This window comes from Cydia strobilella, chromosome 1, assembly GCF_947568885.1.
Source record: "Cydia strobilella chromosome 1, ilCydStro3.1, whole genome shotgun sequence".
In the NCBI taxonomy this organism is placed as follows: Eukaryota; Metazoa; Arthropoda; class Insecta; order Lepidoptera; family Tortricidae; genus Cydia; species Cydia strobilella.
The window spans coordinates 6978260-6995109 of record NC_086041.1 but is presented as its reverse complement, the minus strand read 5'-3'; the positions used below and the strand labels follow the sequence as shown (position 1 = coordinate 6995109).

Below are 16850 nucleotides of genomic sequence, written 5' to 3'. Positions count from 1 at the left end.
CCCTTTTGGCAAAAAACGGCATCTTAAGTTTTTTTTCTTACTCGATTGATAGTTTTTACTTGATTTCTTAAAAAAAATATTATGGAACATGAATAGTTTAATAAACATATATATAGAACTGAGTATATAAAAGTATTACAAAAAAACCCGACACCCATACCTTTCATTCTTCACGAAATATTTAAGTTCAATTATGCACGTTCTTACAAATAAATCCTTTAAAAGAAATCTTCAACCGCAGTAAGTGCACTGATTTTAATATGAAATGTGTCATATGAAAATAAATCACCCAATTTATTTTAATAAATAAAAAAATTATAAATAAAAACTGAATAAAGTTTTTTCCTGGTGGTGAATTACAAAAAAATATAACAAATCTAAAATTATTTTTATTTAAAGTAACTACATTTGTAAACAAAAAACTTAAATGTCCTCTTCGGGTTCATATTTCATATTTATTTATTGCAACCATGGTTTTTTAGGTATTACAAATTCTTGGTAGTTCCACATGGACCCCGTGGGGGCATAGCAATATTACATGCATACTTAGGATCTAATCTTAAATCTATGTGTATAATATGACATGACAGAAGAACTCTTGGACAAGTTAGAGCGCTTACAGAATGTCTGTATAAGATTCATTTTCGGCCTACGGAAGTACGATCATGTATCTTACTACCGTCATAATCTCAATTGGCTTCCAATCCGCCGCCGCAGAGATCTTCACACTCTTTCTCTTCTCTTCAATGTTCTTTTTACACCTTCTTCTCCTGTATACCTCTCTCAAAAATTTCAATTTCTGGCTGAAGGCAGTGGCCACCGTCTCCGTTCTAGCGCGAATTTATCACTTGCCATCCCCTCTCACAAATCTCGTGGATACAACAAGTCCTTCGCAGTGCTTTCAGTGAAGCTGTGGAATGAGCTGCCAGTTTCGCTCAGACAGGCGCAATCGCTTGCGTCGTTCAAGGAGAGGTTAAAGAAGCTGTGGTTATCTGATTGACTTATGTGCCTATATTTGTATTGTATGTTGCTTTATATTTTTCTACTTCTTTCCAATTTTTAGTGTATTTTCCCCATTCCTTTTTGTGTAATATATTATATGTTTATCCTATTAATTTTGTATGTATTTATATCCTTTATCTTTCTGGTACCTTGTTGTACATTTTGCTACATTTGTCACCCTCTTTTCACTTTCTCCTCTCATCTACTCAAAGGTTAACTGGAAGAGATCCCTCAAAGGGATAAGTTCGCCTTTGTACATCTTATTATTTGTACCATGTAATTTTTAATGTGTATACAGGGTTACTTTTTAGTCAGTTAACAAAAAAAAACCCTGAATTCAGTATCGTTAATAGAACCCATTTCAATAAAAAAACATGTACTTTTTATTTTTACGATTTATTATTTTTATTCCTAATTTTTTTACAAATTATGCACACCCTACACACAGCTGGTTTTGGGGTCAATTTGAGTTCATGCGCGGCGCATGAGTGAGGGTGTGCGACGGGGGTGCGCGCGGCGGGGGAGGCGGGGAGCGCGCGCGCCGCCTTACCGCCGCCGCTCAGGCGCTCAGTCTCGCGCCGCGCTGTGTGCCGGACGGATCGTCGGTTCATTTTCTCCTCGCTCGCCCAGTCGCCGCTGAGCCGCGAGCCGCGAAACGATGTACTCAAACCGCGAGTTTTATGAAATGGTGAGTGTACGCCAGGGCCGATAACAATCTGAGAGCGGCTCCTAGGTTGTACGAGGCAGAGATTCTGCCCGTGTTAAGAAATACCGGTTTGCCTAATGCGCGTCTCCCAAGTCTGCGTACAATTTTGTCGGCGAGTCAGAGCCTACTGGATTTTGGACAGTTTGCAGTGCTTGCGCATGCTTAAGGTCGTGGAGCACTACGTTTAGCTGTGGAAATTGAAAAGGTGTTAAGTAGGCTAATTTCGCTAACAACCCGAGGGCCAGCACAAATGACGCAGCACGGCGTTTCGATGTGAGCCAGTAATTTGGAATCAATTTAAAACCGCCGGGACCAAATTTAACCCATCAAGGAGTGGGGGGGGGGACGCTCCGCCTGCGCGGCGAAGAACAAAAGCGGCCATCTTTGAACTCTGCTTACACCGCACAGCTCCCCGCCCGCCCGCCACTCTACCCCATGTGCAAGCGCTGCCGCTGGCCGCGAGCGGGTGCCCCGCTCACTCCTCGCCTCCGCCACTGCCGTCAGTAAGTAGGGTGACCAAGTTTTCTACTGTTTCTGTGGAATCATTTGGGTGCACTTTTCTTTTTTTTTATTTGAGAAGGGATAAAAATAAAACAAAACGTATATTTCATTTACTTTAGCGATCATTTATACGAAGTTTGTTAACTGACTAAAAAGTAACCCTGTATTTGTACAATAAAGAGTTTACTACTACTACTACTACTACTAATATAAAAGTAGGTCAATTTAGTAGTTTTTATACATATAAGCCGAATTGAATCAGATAATTGTCAGTGTGTTAAATACAAAAATAAACGGGCAAATAATTATTATTAGGTGATGTTAAATTATATGGTTCACCGGTAGATGTAAAACTGAAAAAGAAAAGTCGTTTTGTTAAGTACTCGTACCATTCCAATACTACAAAATCACTGATCATACATGAACTGGTTGCTGTAAATTACTGTTGAATTATTTTTGTGCCTAGTTGATAACCATTAAACCTATAATTTTGTGCCAGACCTATAATTAGTGGTCAGCATGCAAAATAACCCTGGATTGAAAATTACATTAACTTACTTTTGATTTGTACAGCCACACTTGCATGATTTACACTGGGCTGTGCATGGCCAGCTGACGCGACGACACCCACAATGCATAGTTTCGCAGCCAGATTTGCAGCCACAATGGTCCAAGAGGCTTAATTGAGACCAAATCGCTGTAAATGCCGACCATTCCGGAGTCCAACTCTCTTTTTCCTCAGTCCATCCCCAAAAAGATGTACATGGTATGGAAACTTCTGGATTCAGAGCGTTTCCCCATATATGGCCCTCTTGGTAAGCTGCTCGAAGTGCATGTTTATAGAGAGCAGCTGATGTAGGTGGCAGGGTTGGCAGGTTCTAATTTCTCGGCCAAATCAGATTTGTTCCCTGAACGACGCCCTCCATTGACTGACAACGAAGGTGGACAAATTTGGTTTTCGTACTGAAGGAATTCGTTCAGATCAAGCTGCCTTTCTCTGGCCACTATAAAAAGACGGGAAAATAGGAGTATGTCAACTCAAGTTTTTGATTTTGTCGGTTGTCAGGTGTGTAACTACATATTTTAATTTTAGTATAAAGTAACCCTAGATTTGTGTTATTGTTTGGCCAAATGGAACACATAAACGTAAATGAAGTTCACAAATATTTGTTTGCTTCAAAAAAACAAGCTTGTGTCAAGCCTGCCACCTACATCAGCTGCTCTCTATAAACATGAACTTCGAGCCGCTTACCAAGCGGGCCATATATGGGGAAACGCTATGAAACCAGAAGTTTCCATACCATGTCCATCTTCTTGGGGATGGACTGAGGAAAAAGAGAGTTGGACTCCGGAATGGTCGGCAGTTACAGCGATTTGGTCGCAATTAAACCTCTTGGACCATTGTGGCTGCAAATCTGGCTGCGAAACTATGCGTTGTGAGTGTCGTCGCGTCAGCTTACCATGCACAGCCCAGTGTAAATCATGCAAAGGTGGCTGTACAAATCAAAAGTAAGTTAATGTAATTTTCAATCCAGTTATTTTGCATGCTGACCACTGATTATAGGTCTGGCACAAAATTATAGGTTTAATGGTAATCAACTAGGCACAAAAATAATTCAACAGTTAATCTACAGGCACATAAATTTTCCAACAGTAATCTACAGCAACCAGTTCATGTATGATCGGTGATTTTGTAGTATTGAAATGGTACGAGTACTTCTCAAAACGACTTTTTTTCAGTTCTACATCTACCGGTGAACCCGAAGAGGACATTTAAGTTTTTTGTTTACAAATGTAGTCACTTTAAATAAAAATAATTCCTAATTTTAGATTTGTTATATTTTTTTGTAATTCAGCACCAGGAAAAAACTTTATTCAGTTTTTATTTATTTATTTTTTTTTTATTAAAATAAATTGGGTGATTTCTTTTCATATGACACATTTCATATTAAAATCAGTGCACTTACTGCAGTTGAAGATTTCTTTTAAATAATTTATTTGTAAGAACGTGCATAATTGAACTTAAATATTTCGTGAAGAATGAAAGGTACGGGTGTCGGGTTTTTTGTAATACTTTTATATACTCAGTACTATATATATATTTATTAAACTATTCATATTCCATAATTTTTTTTTATGAAATCAATTAAAAACTATCAATCGAGTAAGAAAAAAAAACTTAAGATGCCATTTTTTGACAAAAGTATTCAGTATATGTTATTTAAATATTTTTTTATAAGTAGTATATATAATGAGCTTTTATTTGAGATATTAAACATTAAAATCGGTCGAATAGTTAGCTTGTAGAATTATTTGGAATATATCTTGAAGAAATTTACACTCACATTCAAACTTTCATATTTCGAGAAGTATGAGAGATATCGGTGTCGGGTTTTTTTTAAATACTTGTTATTTATTCAGTAATATATACATGCATTAAACTATTCATATTCCATACATTTTTTTTGAGAAATCAAGTAAAAACTATCAATCGAGTAAAAAAACAAACTTAAAATTCCCGTTTTTATCAAAAGTATTGAGTATATATTTTTTGAGTATTTTTTAAAAAGTAATGTATATAATGCGCTTTCATTTGAGATATTAAACATTTAAATCGGTTCATTGGTTTAGCTTGTAGAATTTTTTGAAATATTTTTTAAAGAAGTGGCGCCATCTCTGTTCCTAAGGGGTGAAACTGCCGCTGCTGCGGGTCAAATCGCTCAGTTTGGTCCCTACTATCACTGTGCAAAGCGGCTTGCTTTTATCATGAAGTGCAGCATTTTGTTCATAACAAGTATGACTAAATGTACTATTAACTTTGGACATGTTGTGACAATGATGGTGACAAGGATTACGTTATGTAACTAATGTCTTTGGAGATTGTACTCATATTAAATTTACAAACTCCATATTTGTGTTATGTCAGAATCTGTATTAATACTTTTATCGGCATTCATAATCATGCACCATAATAAACATGTACTCGTATTTATCAACATAATGTCAAAAATATTACAACAACAACATCAACATAATTTTAAATCATGAATGTAATTTGTTAGAATCCTTAAATTTTTATGTAGCATACTAACTATATGTAGGTAACTCGTGCGTATGCTGTCATAATTAATAAGAATATCTTCCCTCTAATTTAATTACCCGCCCAAATTACAGGACTAAATTAAACGAGTAATCCCGTAGCCTAACGGGCGTTTATTAGAATTTTGACAAAATGGAAAGGAGTAAATCATAATAAAGTGCTAATTTAGCTGCTTTACGACCAACCTGTGCTTACACTAACGTTGTACAGCTGCAATTCGATTACTTATAACTTTGATTTCTGTAAAATAAATCAAACGAGTTATGTAGCTTATCAGCAGAGGCAACCATATTGTTTTTTTTTTCTTATGACAAGCGCAACGAGAGTGATAAGTAAAATTTTAATGTTACTGACAAAATTGACCAGACTAAGTATATTAGTAGCTTGTATACATAAGCATAACAATTTATTTCGTCTAGCTTACATTCTACATAAAATACGAGTGAATATTTTTTTAAACAGTGTAAAAGTAGGACATGACATGAGGTTAATAGGGCAGTGCACAGTAACATTATTAAATGCAGTAGCGTTAACATTTTCATAAACAAAGAGCTAGCAAGACCAGGGTCCAACTTAATTAAAATCTGGAGTCTCGTGAATAAACGGCTAGTTGCTTAAGACGAATAAATCATGGCAGAAAGCACTAAGTACCCTTTACTAAATTGAAAGGATATTTTTTGGTTTGTTTGGAAATTGTCTTAGGTGACTAGGTTAGGTTAGGAGACCGGTTTTTTTATTATTATCTCCTGCTTTTATCTATTATCGAAGAAGACTGGCTAAAGTTGACATCAACATCTTCTAGCCGCGCGAGTTTTTCAAACTACCCGCACTTGGTTTTGTTTATCAGCTTGAACGTTTTGCGCAAATACGCGACTAAGTCTCGTTTTACAATTTAATAATGTGTAGAAATCGTGAAAGTTTAAATCGATTTTTATCATTTTATATACTTCTTCTCTTGTTTTATCACAACACTTGACATTTCAGCCATAGCCACTTTACCACAGAGTAGAGAAACGGCTGCGTAAACTAAGCAATCTAGTGCGTTGTTTTATAGAGACTTTTACACTAATTCCTCATGCGATAAAACTTTGCTGCGAGTTAAAAGTGACATGTAGATGGAATGATTTTAAAACCTCGAAAACTACAGTTTGTTTCATGATATCAATTTAGAAAATAATAGACTACATTCAAAGTCAGATATATAAAAAATAAATTATTAACGAAGCATATAAAAGTCGGATAATAGGGCATTGGTATTCAAAACAGACTGGCTGCGAGCGCTTAGCCCCAGCTCTGCAGCAATCGCACGTACCACAATTTGTCTGTCTGCCAAGATGGTACAGGCTTAGTGCTTATTTTGGCAAGTAACTGCTGTAGAGAAAGTATGCCAACAAATGAGATGAAAACGAACCAGCTGACCGTTTATCAGAGTTCAACAGTTGGCTACTTAAGGCCAGACTACATTTATGACAAGTCTGGACGTTATATCAATGACGCAGTTAATGATATAATACTCTAACTGGCATATAGATGACTATAACGATAAAGTATCAACAGAAAATATAGCGAGGTAACTAAAGCAATTAAATTCCAGTCACGTATTCAATTAAAAAAAATAAACGCCTATACTTAAAAGAGGGATTAAAACCCATGAAGCGTTAACCAGATCACTGACGCAGGTGAGTAACAACATAATAAATTAGGATACGGGCTTCATAAAATTAACATAATCAGCCTTTGCAACTCCGCGAAGGCCCTAATCCGAGATGAAAACGCTTGGTTACTTACTCATCAGTGCTTTTGCTGGCGATAATACTTCAAGCTGAAACGTACTGCAAAACGAAAAGCTTTGTTCAGTTTGTGGTAAACACGATTATTTAGATACCATCCTGAGAGTACCTTAGGAGTTAGTGTGATTTTATGTTAAACTTAAGACAAAGAAGATTTGAACTTTCTCTAAAACGAATTATCAAAGATCGGCTTTGTAAATGATATATCACTAAGTTTGTGCAGTCGTATTATTTTAAAGACGCCTTTTAAATAACTAATAAAAGGATTCAGACGTTTATTCTTCAGAATTTTCAGGTGGTCTCCACTGCTTTCTCCATTGTCTGGAAAAATGCGATATGGAATATTTCCATATGTTCGCACCTTAAATTTATTACTAATGTGTCGTAATTAAATATCTTGTTCATTGTTAATCTGAATTAACTAGGTGATTGAGGTGTGGTGCAAGGCATAAAGGAGGAACATAAAGTTTATAGCCACTTTTACGAGGCCACATTACTTAATTGGTGAAATAGAATGGTATTAAAGTAGCCCAATACTGGATGATCTAAGAACAAGAAAGATTAATAATATTTTATTTGCGCTGAGATAAATATAATTGATTGACAGCTCATTAAGTAATACAATTGTATATCCTTTAAAACGCGACAGCTCGTCACATGCCTATTATTGAAGAAATACCATTTAGTCTAATAAATAAATTCAATAGGAGATCTAGGTGGATTACGGCAGATTGGGCAGATTAAGTGTCCTAGTTTAAAATAGCCATAATAAAATTAAAACATTAAACTTAATATTAAACTTCAATATTAAATTTCAATATTAAACTTGATTTTATTTTAAGCATACTCTATATTTACAAAATTAATTCATTAGCTCAAATCGCTCTCCTTTAACCTGTATAACTTTACGCATTCTACCATAGAATGAGTTGCACGCGGCACGCACTACCTCATCTGTTATATCGTCCCGTACTTGATCAACCGATGCTTAAATGAATTTAAATTCATTCCCTGTGTGCTCCCAATCCTGCTGAGCATGTAACCCCATATAGAAAAGTCCAACGGATTCAAGTCTGGTGATGATACAGGCCATTCTTGCCACGGTATAAAATCTGTCAAATTTGTTCGACATCGGTCTTGTGTACGTTTACGTTTAGCTTGAAAATGAAAACTTGAAATAACACAAATTAAAATATTTTCATGGAAAGTTAATTAATTTGTTCTTAGTGCCAAATAAACTGCTTTCGGTTTACAGTTTATTTGAATTTGTTTATTAAAGAATACCATAGTATTCTGCTAAAACTTTTTTGAGAAAATAAATTTCTTTAACCACAACTTGAACGCAGCAGAACTGATTTTCAAGGTTAACACAAAGAAACAAAGAAATACACGGGTATATCAATTGCTGTTTAATAAAAAAATGCATTTAACTATGTACCTATGTAAAAATGCGTGTCGTAACTACTATAAAGGATAAGCAAAACGTGGCTGGCTAAATCAACCAAACAGCCTCAATGAATAGACTGGTCCGGCTAAAATACAAGGACTAAGATGTGCGTATTCAATTCAATCAATTAGGATCTCCCTAGGGCATAGATGCGAAGGCCAAAGCCCCCAATTCCCCGATTTCCTTAATCCTAAGTGGCCCAAATGCCGCAAGCACTCCGGACGAACCGACCGTCCCGCGGCCGCGGACTACGTTTATTAAATGTTGATGTAACGCACTATCGATAAGCGATTTCGCTAAGTGGTTTGTATTTATATGATGTAACTAATCTAGTGTAATAATGATACCCTACCTACCTACCTACCTACCTACCTACCTGCCTGATACCTACGTGATGACCTACGTGATAGATTTAATGGCAGTGTGTATTGACATGAACTAAGTCACGAATGTTTCAGTTCTATATAAATTGATTTAAAAAAAGATATTTATTGTACCATACGTATTTATATTGAATCTGTGTATTTATATGTTATTAGCTATATCCTTATGTTGAATAAACTAAGAAACTTTACCAGGAACATGTCCATGAAACATAACACATTTGTTTCTAATAATTTTAAATCTAAACGTAGGTATCTCACCCGTGTGAAGAACAACAAACTATTTTATACTGATTTAAACGAACACGATTTTCACTCATAATTTAAAACTAATACGGGACTTAATCGCGTACAAACTTACGTTTATTTATGGCCTGACGTTTCGAACGTGACGTTACGTTCGTGGTCACAGGCAGACTGGCGAGGAATTGTATCTGTGACCACGAACATAACGTCACGTTCGAAACGTCAGGCCATAAATAAACGTAAGTTTGTACGCGATTAAGTCCCGTATTAGTTTTAAATTATGAACAAACTATTTTATTTAGTATTTATATACAAGATCAATACAATACAATTCAATACAATACTCTTTATTGCACACCTCACATAGTTTACAATAAATAAACTAACACAATTGGATAGAGGTAACAACAGGCGGTCTTATCGCTTAAAAGCGTTCTGTTCCAGACAAACATTGACGTTTCATTCTCTGAAACAATTCGCTAAAAATTACCAGCAAGACTACTTAGAAAATACTTGTTTACACATATACATGCCTGTATAGTTAATTTGTGTTTTCAACGCTTAGAAGTGCCTTGGGATTCAGCACAGCCAATTAAAAGTTTTATGCAGCCGAGGCCACGGAGATAAAGACAAAGTTGCGACAACTCCGTTCAAAACAACTCGGATCAGCAAGTCGACATTGCACTTACAAAACAGGCAGAATTAAGCTAGTACAGAACTATCTGCAATCTGTGTACAAGTGACAAAAACTTTATACTTACCTAAATCGGGATTTATATTTATAAATACTGATAAAAAGATTGTCCATATCCGGACAGTATTGTGAAGCGCGAGACATAATTTAAGGATAACTCGCGGTTGAACGGTCCGGGTCCGTGCCGGGCTACCGTCACTTCGATTTCTATGACGGGTGATCGGATCGGATCGGTGATCACGTGGTAATTTTTATAGAATACTGAAGTGTCGGACGCCTAGGCCTGGACCCGGTCCGTTCGAGCGTGAGTCATCCTTTATACTTAAGTCGCATATTGTCCTAACTTAAGCGATAAAAATCGAATAGGTTTTATAAATTTTTAGGTATATGAATGTTTGAAACGTAATTGGATTGTAAAATATTTTATTTGGTCTTGATATTATTGTTGAACAGGCTCTGAGCATTCCCTAGGCGTAAATAAACTGGTCTGGGATGATGTCTATTTATAGAAAATATTGGTCCTACATGATTTTCTAATCTGGAGAAAACAACGAGTTTTATATATTCTGATATGTAGGCTTTGGAGCCTATACCAAAAGTGATGTGTGTTTTGTGAACTTTGCGCGTCGATATCGGCAGGCGCTTACAGTACTTCGAACTATTTTAATTGTCATCGCTCACTTCAAATACGATCTCTGTACTAGCTAGCTAGCTACACCTTTTTCTTATTAAACTTATTTTGCATGTATTTGGGCACTTGATTTACACCATCATATCCTCTAAAGATATGACACTGATATTGAAATATCTGAATCAGAACTGTGGGGATAGCATTAAATAAGTTAAATATACTCAGTACAGTTACCCTAATAATTGTGGACGTGTTTGTCATATTGATGAAAATTTAAGTGTTGGCTTTTCGGTTATTTGATGTTTTCATTCTTATCATGTTCTCATAAAACTAAAGTCTGTTGGTAATGAAGGCTTAAATAATTAAATGGTACTCACACAAACAAAATAAAAGTTACACAATATCAATCATCTTCAAGGTCGTTCAAAGGCGAAGTATTCAATGAATATAATGAGTCGACTACTTCACGGCCTCGCGTGATATGGCAGCCACCGTGAATAACTAGGTGTTCACAAACATGGCAAGAACAGCCCTTATGATGTGACGGCACGCCATCCGAATGCGTAATAAAGGAATTAGCCCAGACACCTGGCGATATGCCTTGTTATATTCATCATGTCAGAGTTTTTGACGCGAGCGAAATTGAAAAATGTGTTCAGCGTGGATTTCAGTTAAGTACATATATTTGCTACAAAGATTTTTAAGAAAAAGGAGAGATATTGAATTTCAGTTTTACACATTTCTGTTTTATTTAATATATGTAAAAGAAATTAACACGTTAATACACTTCTAAATAAATAAAGCACATCTTTATGATACAGACTATCTGGAATTACCGAAATAATCCAGTTTATTAAACATATATTTATTAACGGGTCACTCATTTGACAATAATGCCGTAAACGAGGGTAGTTTCTCGCCCCCCCTGCCGCCACCGGCGCCCGCGCCGAGTCATCGGGCGCGGAGGGCTGCGGCCCGCAGTCTGCGCCGGTCCGTCATCGTCGATGCAAGCTCCTGATGACGCTTCTCGGTACGGAGTGAAACATGTCGAGCGTTTTCGACTTAAAATACGTCAGTGACCCGTTATTAATATGTTTAATATATCTGTGTCTCACGGAAGTTTTGTTATTTATTATTAAATAATCCAGTTTCTTAAATTTTTTTGGTACCTTAAAAAACATTTCCTTCATAAATTTAAGCAACACTGACAGAACAGTTACAACATCTTTTGCTAAACTTTATTTCATTAACAGTCAAGCTATAAAAAAATATGACTTTTAAGTCGTGATCCAAAGCAATTGCTGCGGACAATTAATAAGCCGTCAGTTCTTTCGTCAACCCAATTTCTCGAAAACGTAACAAAATAGCCAATATTGAGACAGCGTTAAATAAAACATTAAACACAAAGACAAAATTCAGGGGCTTTTTTACAGAATAGGCGGTCGGGGACGGAAAATAAATGAAAAAGTATCCTCGCTCCCAGAATTTTAAGGGAAAACGCTAAAGTTTAATTAAAGTCACTTAACGGCACTTAATGAAAGTGAACGGCAGCTCTGCTTACACTCCTAGCACTGCGTTGCTGTTAAGAACCAGAAGAAGCGCAGAACAAGGTTATTAGTGTTATTACACAAATTGACTAAATAAGTCCCACAATAATCTCAATGTAGCTCAATAGTAGGTACCTATAGGATGTACAGTGAGAGTACAATCCCAATAGACCAAAAAGTCTCTGAATACTCATGAAAGCCTCATTTTGATTGATTACCCGCGTCGCTGGGAGCCGGTGGCTGCAGTGTGCTAGATAAGGGAATGCAAACCGGTTTTAATTGTATGGAAAAACCGGTTAATAACCGGTTATTAGCCGAAATTTCGTACAAATAAAAACCGGTTTGCATTCCCTATTGCTAGAGATCGCTCCCGGTGCGTGGCGGTCTATGGGGGAGGCCTATGTCAAGCAGTGGACGTCCGTGGCTGATAGGTAGGTAGGATTGATTACTCGAATTCCTCGTTTATCACTAGCTCCTGCCAGCTTGATCTGCATATCTATAAAGATAATTCTCGTGACAAAAACTAATACCCTGTATCCTTTCCCGAGACTCAAACTATCTCCATACAAAATTTTATCTAAATGGTATAGTCGGTAACAAACAGACAGAGCTATTTACCCGTTTATAATATTACAGGCCAATTTGAATGTACACTGACGTCAGAATTATATCTAAATGATTATATTTAGTTATCGTGCGTTTCGCTCGTACTTGTCCGTACATTGGCGTGAGCGAGACGGACGATAATTAAATGACATAATTTAGATATAATTCTGATATCAGTGTATGTTGGAATTGGCCTAGTAGGGAATTAGAAGGGAAAACTGGAAAAGTTAGTCGCTAGTGGCCGAGCGGTAAAACGTGCGACTTTAAATTCGGAGGTCGCGGGTTCGTACCAATATGTTACATCCATGAGAAAATCTAATCTGCGAATAAATTGAAAGGTGTATGTGAAGGCCCCAACCTGCTTTGGGCCAGCGTGGGGGCTATCTATAGCCCAATCCTTTTCGTGCTTGAGAAGAGGCCGCCTATGCCCAGCAGTGGGAAATATATAGGCTACATTATTACTTGCCAAATATGCGGTGGATACTGCTGCTCCCGAGACAACATGCCAATCGCTAACGCTCCGTAGCGAATGAAACGCAACTGTCACTGTCACGCTAATAATAATAAACAATAATAATAACACGGAAGAGTGATAGAGAGACACAAAGATGCACGCTAATTGCCAAGACCGTCGTATCAGAAGCAGTTCAAGCCGTATCTGGGTCCGTTATGATGACATTTCGTTTACTTACAAGCCATAGACATAGTATAGTAGTTATAGACATGAAACCGACCGCCTAGGGGTAAGAGAAAGACATATCCATGTATTGACAGGTTAATGTATGGCAGCATAATCCTTTTTCTCTATCACTTATAAATTTCGGTATTTCGCCATCGCCTCCTACCTATGCTGCCATAACCCGACCATGAAAAAAAACCCGGTCGGTGATAAGGACAAAGCATGGCACTATTTTCTCTTTCCTCTTATAGGAATCGCAATAAGACTATCTTTCTCTATCAAAGAGTGTCAGGCCCTTGTTACAAGCCGTCGTCCGCCGCATTGCTGAACTGCACCGACGGATTCAAAAGCATCGACCTTCTTACACGAATATTTTTTGGGTTTGCATCCCTATGGCAGAGGTCACGAATATAACCTTTTGCCTAAAAATGGCTCATATGTTCAGGTAAGTTTGAGCCAACGCATACAGTGTTTAAATTTAATACGGGAGAATATTTAAACGGTGGTTAGCATAGGACCTAAGAAGTATATTGAGATAGATTTTGCTTAGAACAATGAAAATTTAAAAAAAAAATTCGGCTAAACAGTTAATTATGAAGTATGAAATTCGAGAAATTAGTTTGCCATGTTAGGGTATTTATCGAGCTTAAATAAATACAACCTTATTTGTATTAACATGGCAATCATACCTAACATTAACATAAAATAATATAATTTCGGCTGTTACAAAATGAACTCTCACTGAATACGATATCACTCCCACGATTCATCGGATTTGGTTGAGTTCAAACAATTTGGCGAACAGATGGGCTAGAGCTCTTCCTCCGCATTGACCTTTTGAATAAAATTCCCGTATTCCGGTTTAATGAGCAACTTATGAGAGAACAACCGATTCCGGAAACAGCGGCAAATTGGATAGCTCCGAGCCGTCTTTTACCGTCGCTAGTTTAATATTTCTGTCCAATTTATTTCAGACTTATTGTAAATATCGAGACGCAGGAAAAGTCAGTTAAATAGCCTCGCTATGCGTTTTACTTCAAATAATAACATCAACATCAAACATTTATTCAGCAAATAGGGCACTTTTACATGTCAAATTTTACTAGTAATAAAAATAACCAAAAATTACAAAAAACACTTACAAATATGATTCGTTATTTTAAACCTCCAAAAGCATTTCCATGTCAAAAAATTAATTTATTAAGTTCTAATCACGAGTCAAAAATGTTGTAATGATAACAATCTATTTTGTATTACTTGGATTTGCATAGTTTTGTTACAGTTTTTCTGTCTTGTTTTTTAATGTTGTCATAATTCCATTATTTCTTAACCAATTTGAAATTAGTTTTATTTAAAAACAGCTTATCAGATTTATTTATTTTGTAGGTAAAGGTAAGTTTTCATAAGAATAACGCAACTGTCATACATACGAGAATAAAACATTTTACTTGTTGTTTTTTATAAACATTTTACATTTTGTTAGAGCAAATCTTTTTTTGCTCGTGCTCGTGAGAGCCGCGAATCGCTAGGATGTAAAAGTGAATAATTTATGCGCGATGTAATCCGTTTAAGCCGATTTATTAAAAACAATAAAAACGTAACTGTAGCACCTATAAATAAAAGCTAAATGTGTCGTGTGCGGCCTCCCGTTGTCGAGTCTAGGACACGTCACTAGTTAGAAAAACATAATTTGTATATACACAGCGTAGGGCGCTTACGACGTTGTTTCGCTAAAAACAAAAATAGTACGTGTTTCCAACCCCAAAGAAGGGCTCAGAGATCTCATCCAATATTTGTAAACCTGCTATGCTAGTGGGAAATAAACAGATACATGTACAAACCACAGAAAGAGAGGAGAAAAGTGTTAATACAAGTATACACATAATAAATCAAATTTCAAGATTTTGTGCCGGTATAATATTAAATTGGCCATGTTTTTTATGCATGTACCTAACACATATGGTTGCTGGTGTGCCTTAAGGGTCCCCGGCAAGCTCGGTTCTTCATACAAACGTAGTTACACTTTCATTTTAAAACGAGTAGCTAGTTTGCTCTGAAACTATGTACTTACAATAGGATAAGGTATATCTATGTCTGTAATTAGTTTATGTAGCTTCAGATACCATAGTTAAAAAAATACAGCAAATTTAAGTTTTTCATACTTGTTTTTGCTCTATTTCGTTTGTTTATTTACAAACCTAGATATACCTCATGTCATTGTATGTGCAAAGTTTCATTACAACCCAACGCGTAGTTTTAAAATGAGAAGGAAACTCCGTTTGTATGGGAAGGTGAAATTCGGCCGAGCTTGCCGAGGACTCTTTAAAACGCACTTTTAAAAGTCAAAAATATGGTAAAATCCAGAGATAATCGTTTCCTCGCCTATTAAAATGTACTAAAGATAATTTACACGAATTCACCTAGGTAGGTATGTATTTAAAGTATTTCAATGGATTTGAATTGATATTTAAACATGTTCTTACATATTAATTTGTATATCATACTTAATTTGTATGTAGGTATATTAAATATTTGAACTAAAATAACTATTTAAAATTTTAGGTATCTACGTCAAACGGTCTCTGAGAAAAACGCTTTTAACTGACTTGCAAGACCGAAGTGATCCCATAAGTGTTCCGTTTGTCAAAACAAAGTTTTGCACGGAACACTAAAAATATGAACCATTTATAGAACTGTATGTTATGTATAATTACTAAATATTACCTGTATACTTACGAGAACTTTCCAAACTACTTAATAACAGGATATCATCCTGAAAAGTCAATTCTTATAACATAAAGAGGCTCTGTTAGCGTTTCAGACTTCCCTTCCATGACTTCATAAACTTCGTAATCAACGAATTATAAAAACGTTACATTACGAAAACTCTCAACATTTCAAACACGTGCGTAAGTATATCCATATTACAATAACGTAACAAGTAACAAAACAAACTTTACTTACGCTTCTTTCCGATCTGTATAAACTAGTTATCACTTTCACTTATCAACTCAGTCACTTGTAAGTATACTTTTGTAACTGTTGTAAGTTTGAAGAAGTGCTACGGGCTACGCGCGTAGCGGTCTACGGTCGGCGCGGGACTGTAGCAGGCGCTACGGCTAAAGAGTTCGGAAGGCTGGCAACCCTGATCGATCATTAAGGGTGCGCTCTGTTTGTTATTATAATGTTCTGAAAGGTATTGCACGGATTTTTTGCGCAGTTGCGTGTAAAAGGATTGGGTTTTTCTGTCAACATGTAGGTGTAGAGGTATATTTTTGAAAACTTCCGTATGTTTCATAATTTTTTAATCGATCAAAAGTCACCAAAGTTATGTTAACAGCAGAAAAAACGACCCTAACTGGGATTAACCTGTCTGACCCCGTAACTTCAAGTTTCAAACGTTAAGGGAAGGGTTAAATAAAGACCCCATTTTTAGGATCAAGTATTCTTTCCACATCACTAGTCAATAAAATCGAACTCAGTGATTGAAATAGTATATTTAGAGTAGTCTATGCAAA

At 36.2% G+C, this 16850-nt stretch overlaps 1 protein-coding gene across 1 annotated transcript in view; it reads right to left on the bottom strand.

Annotated features, from left to right (window-relative positions):
• Positions 1 to 16443, bottom strand: part of LOC134755844 (atrial natriuretic peptide receptor 2-like) — a 44160-nt gene extending 27717 nt beyond the window's left edge. Inside the window, exon 1 of the mRNA XM_063692475.1 lies at positions 16297 to 16443. The gene's annotated coding sequence lies outside the window, so the exon portion shown is untranslated. The remainder of the gene's footprint in view (positions 1 to 16296) is intronic.
• Between the last annotated feature and the right edge of the window lie 407 nt (positions 16444 to 16850).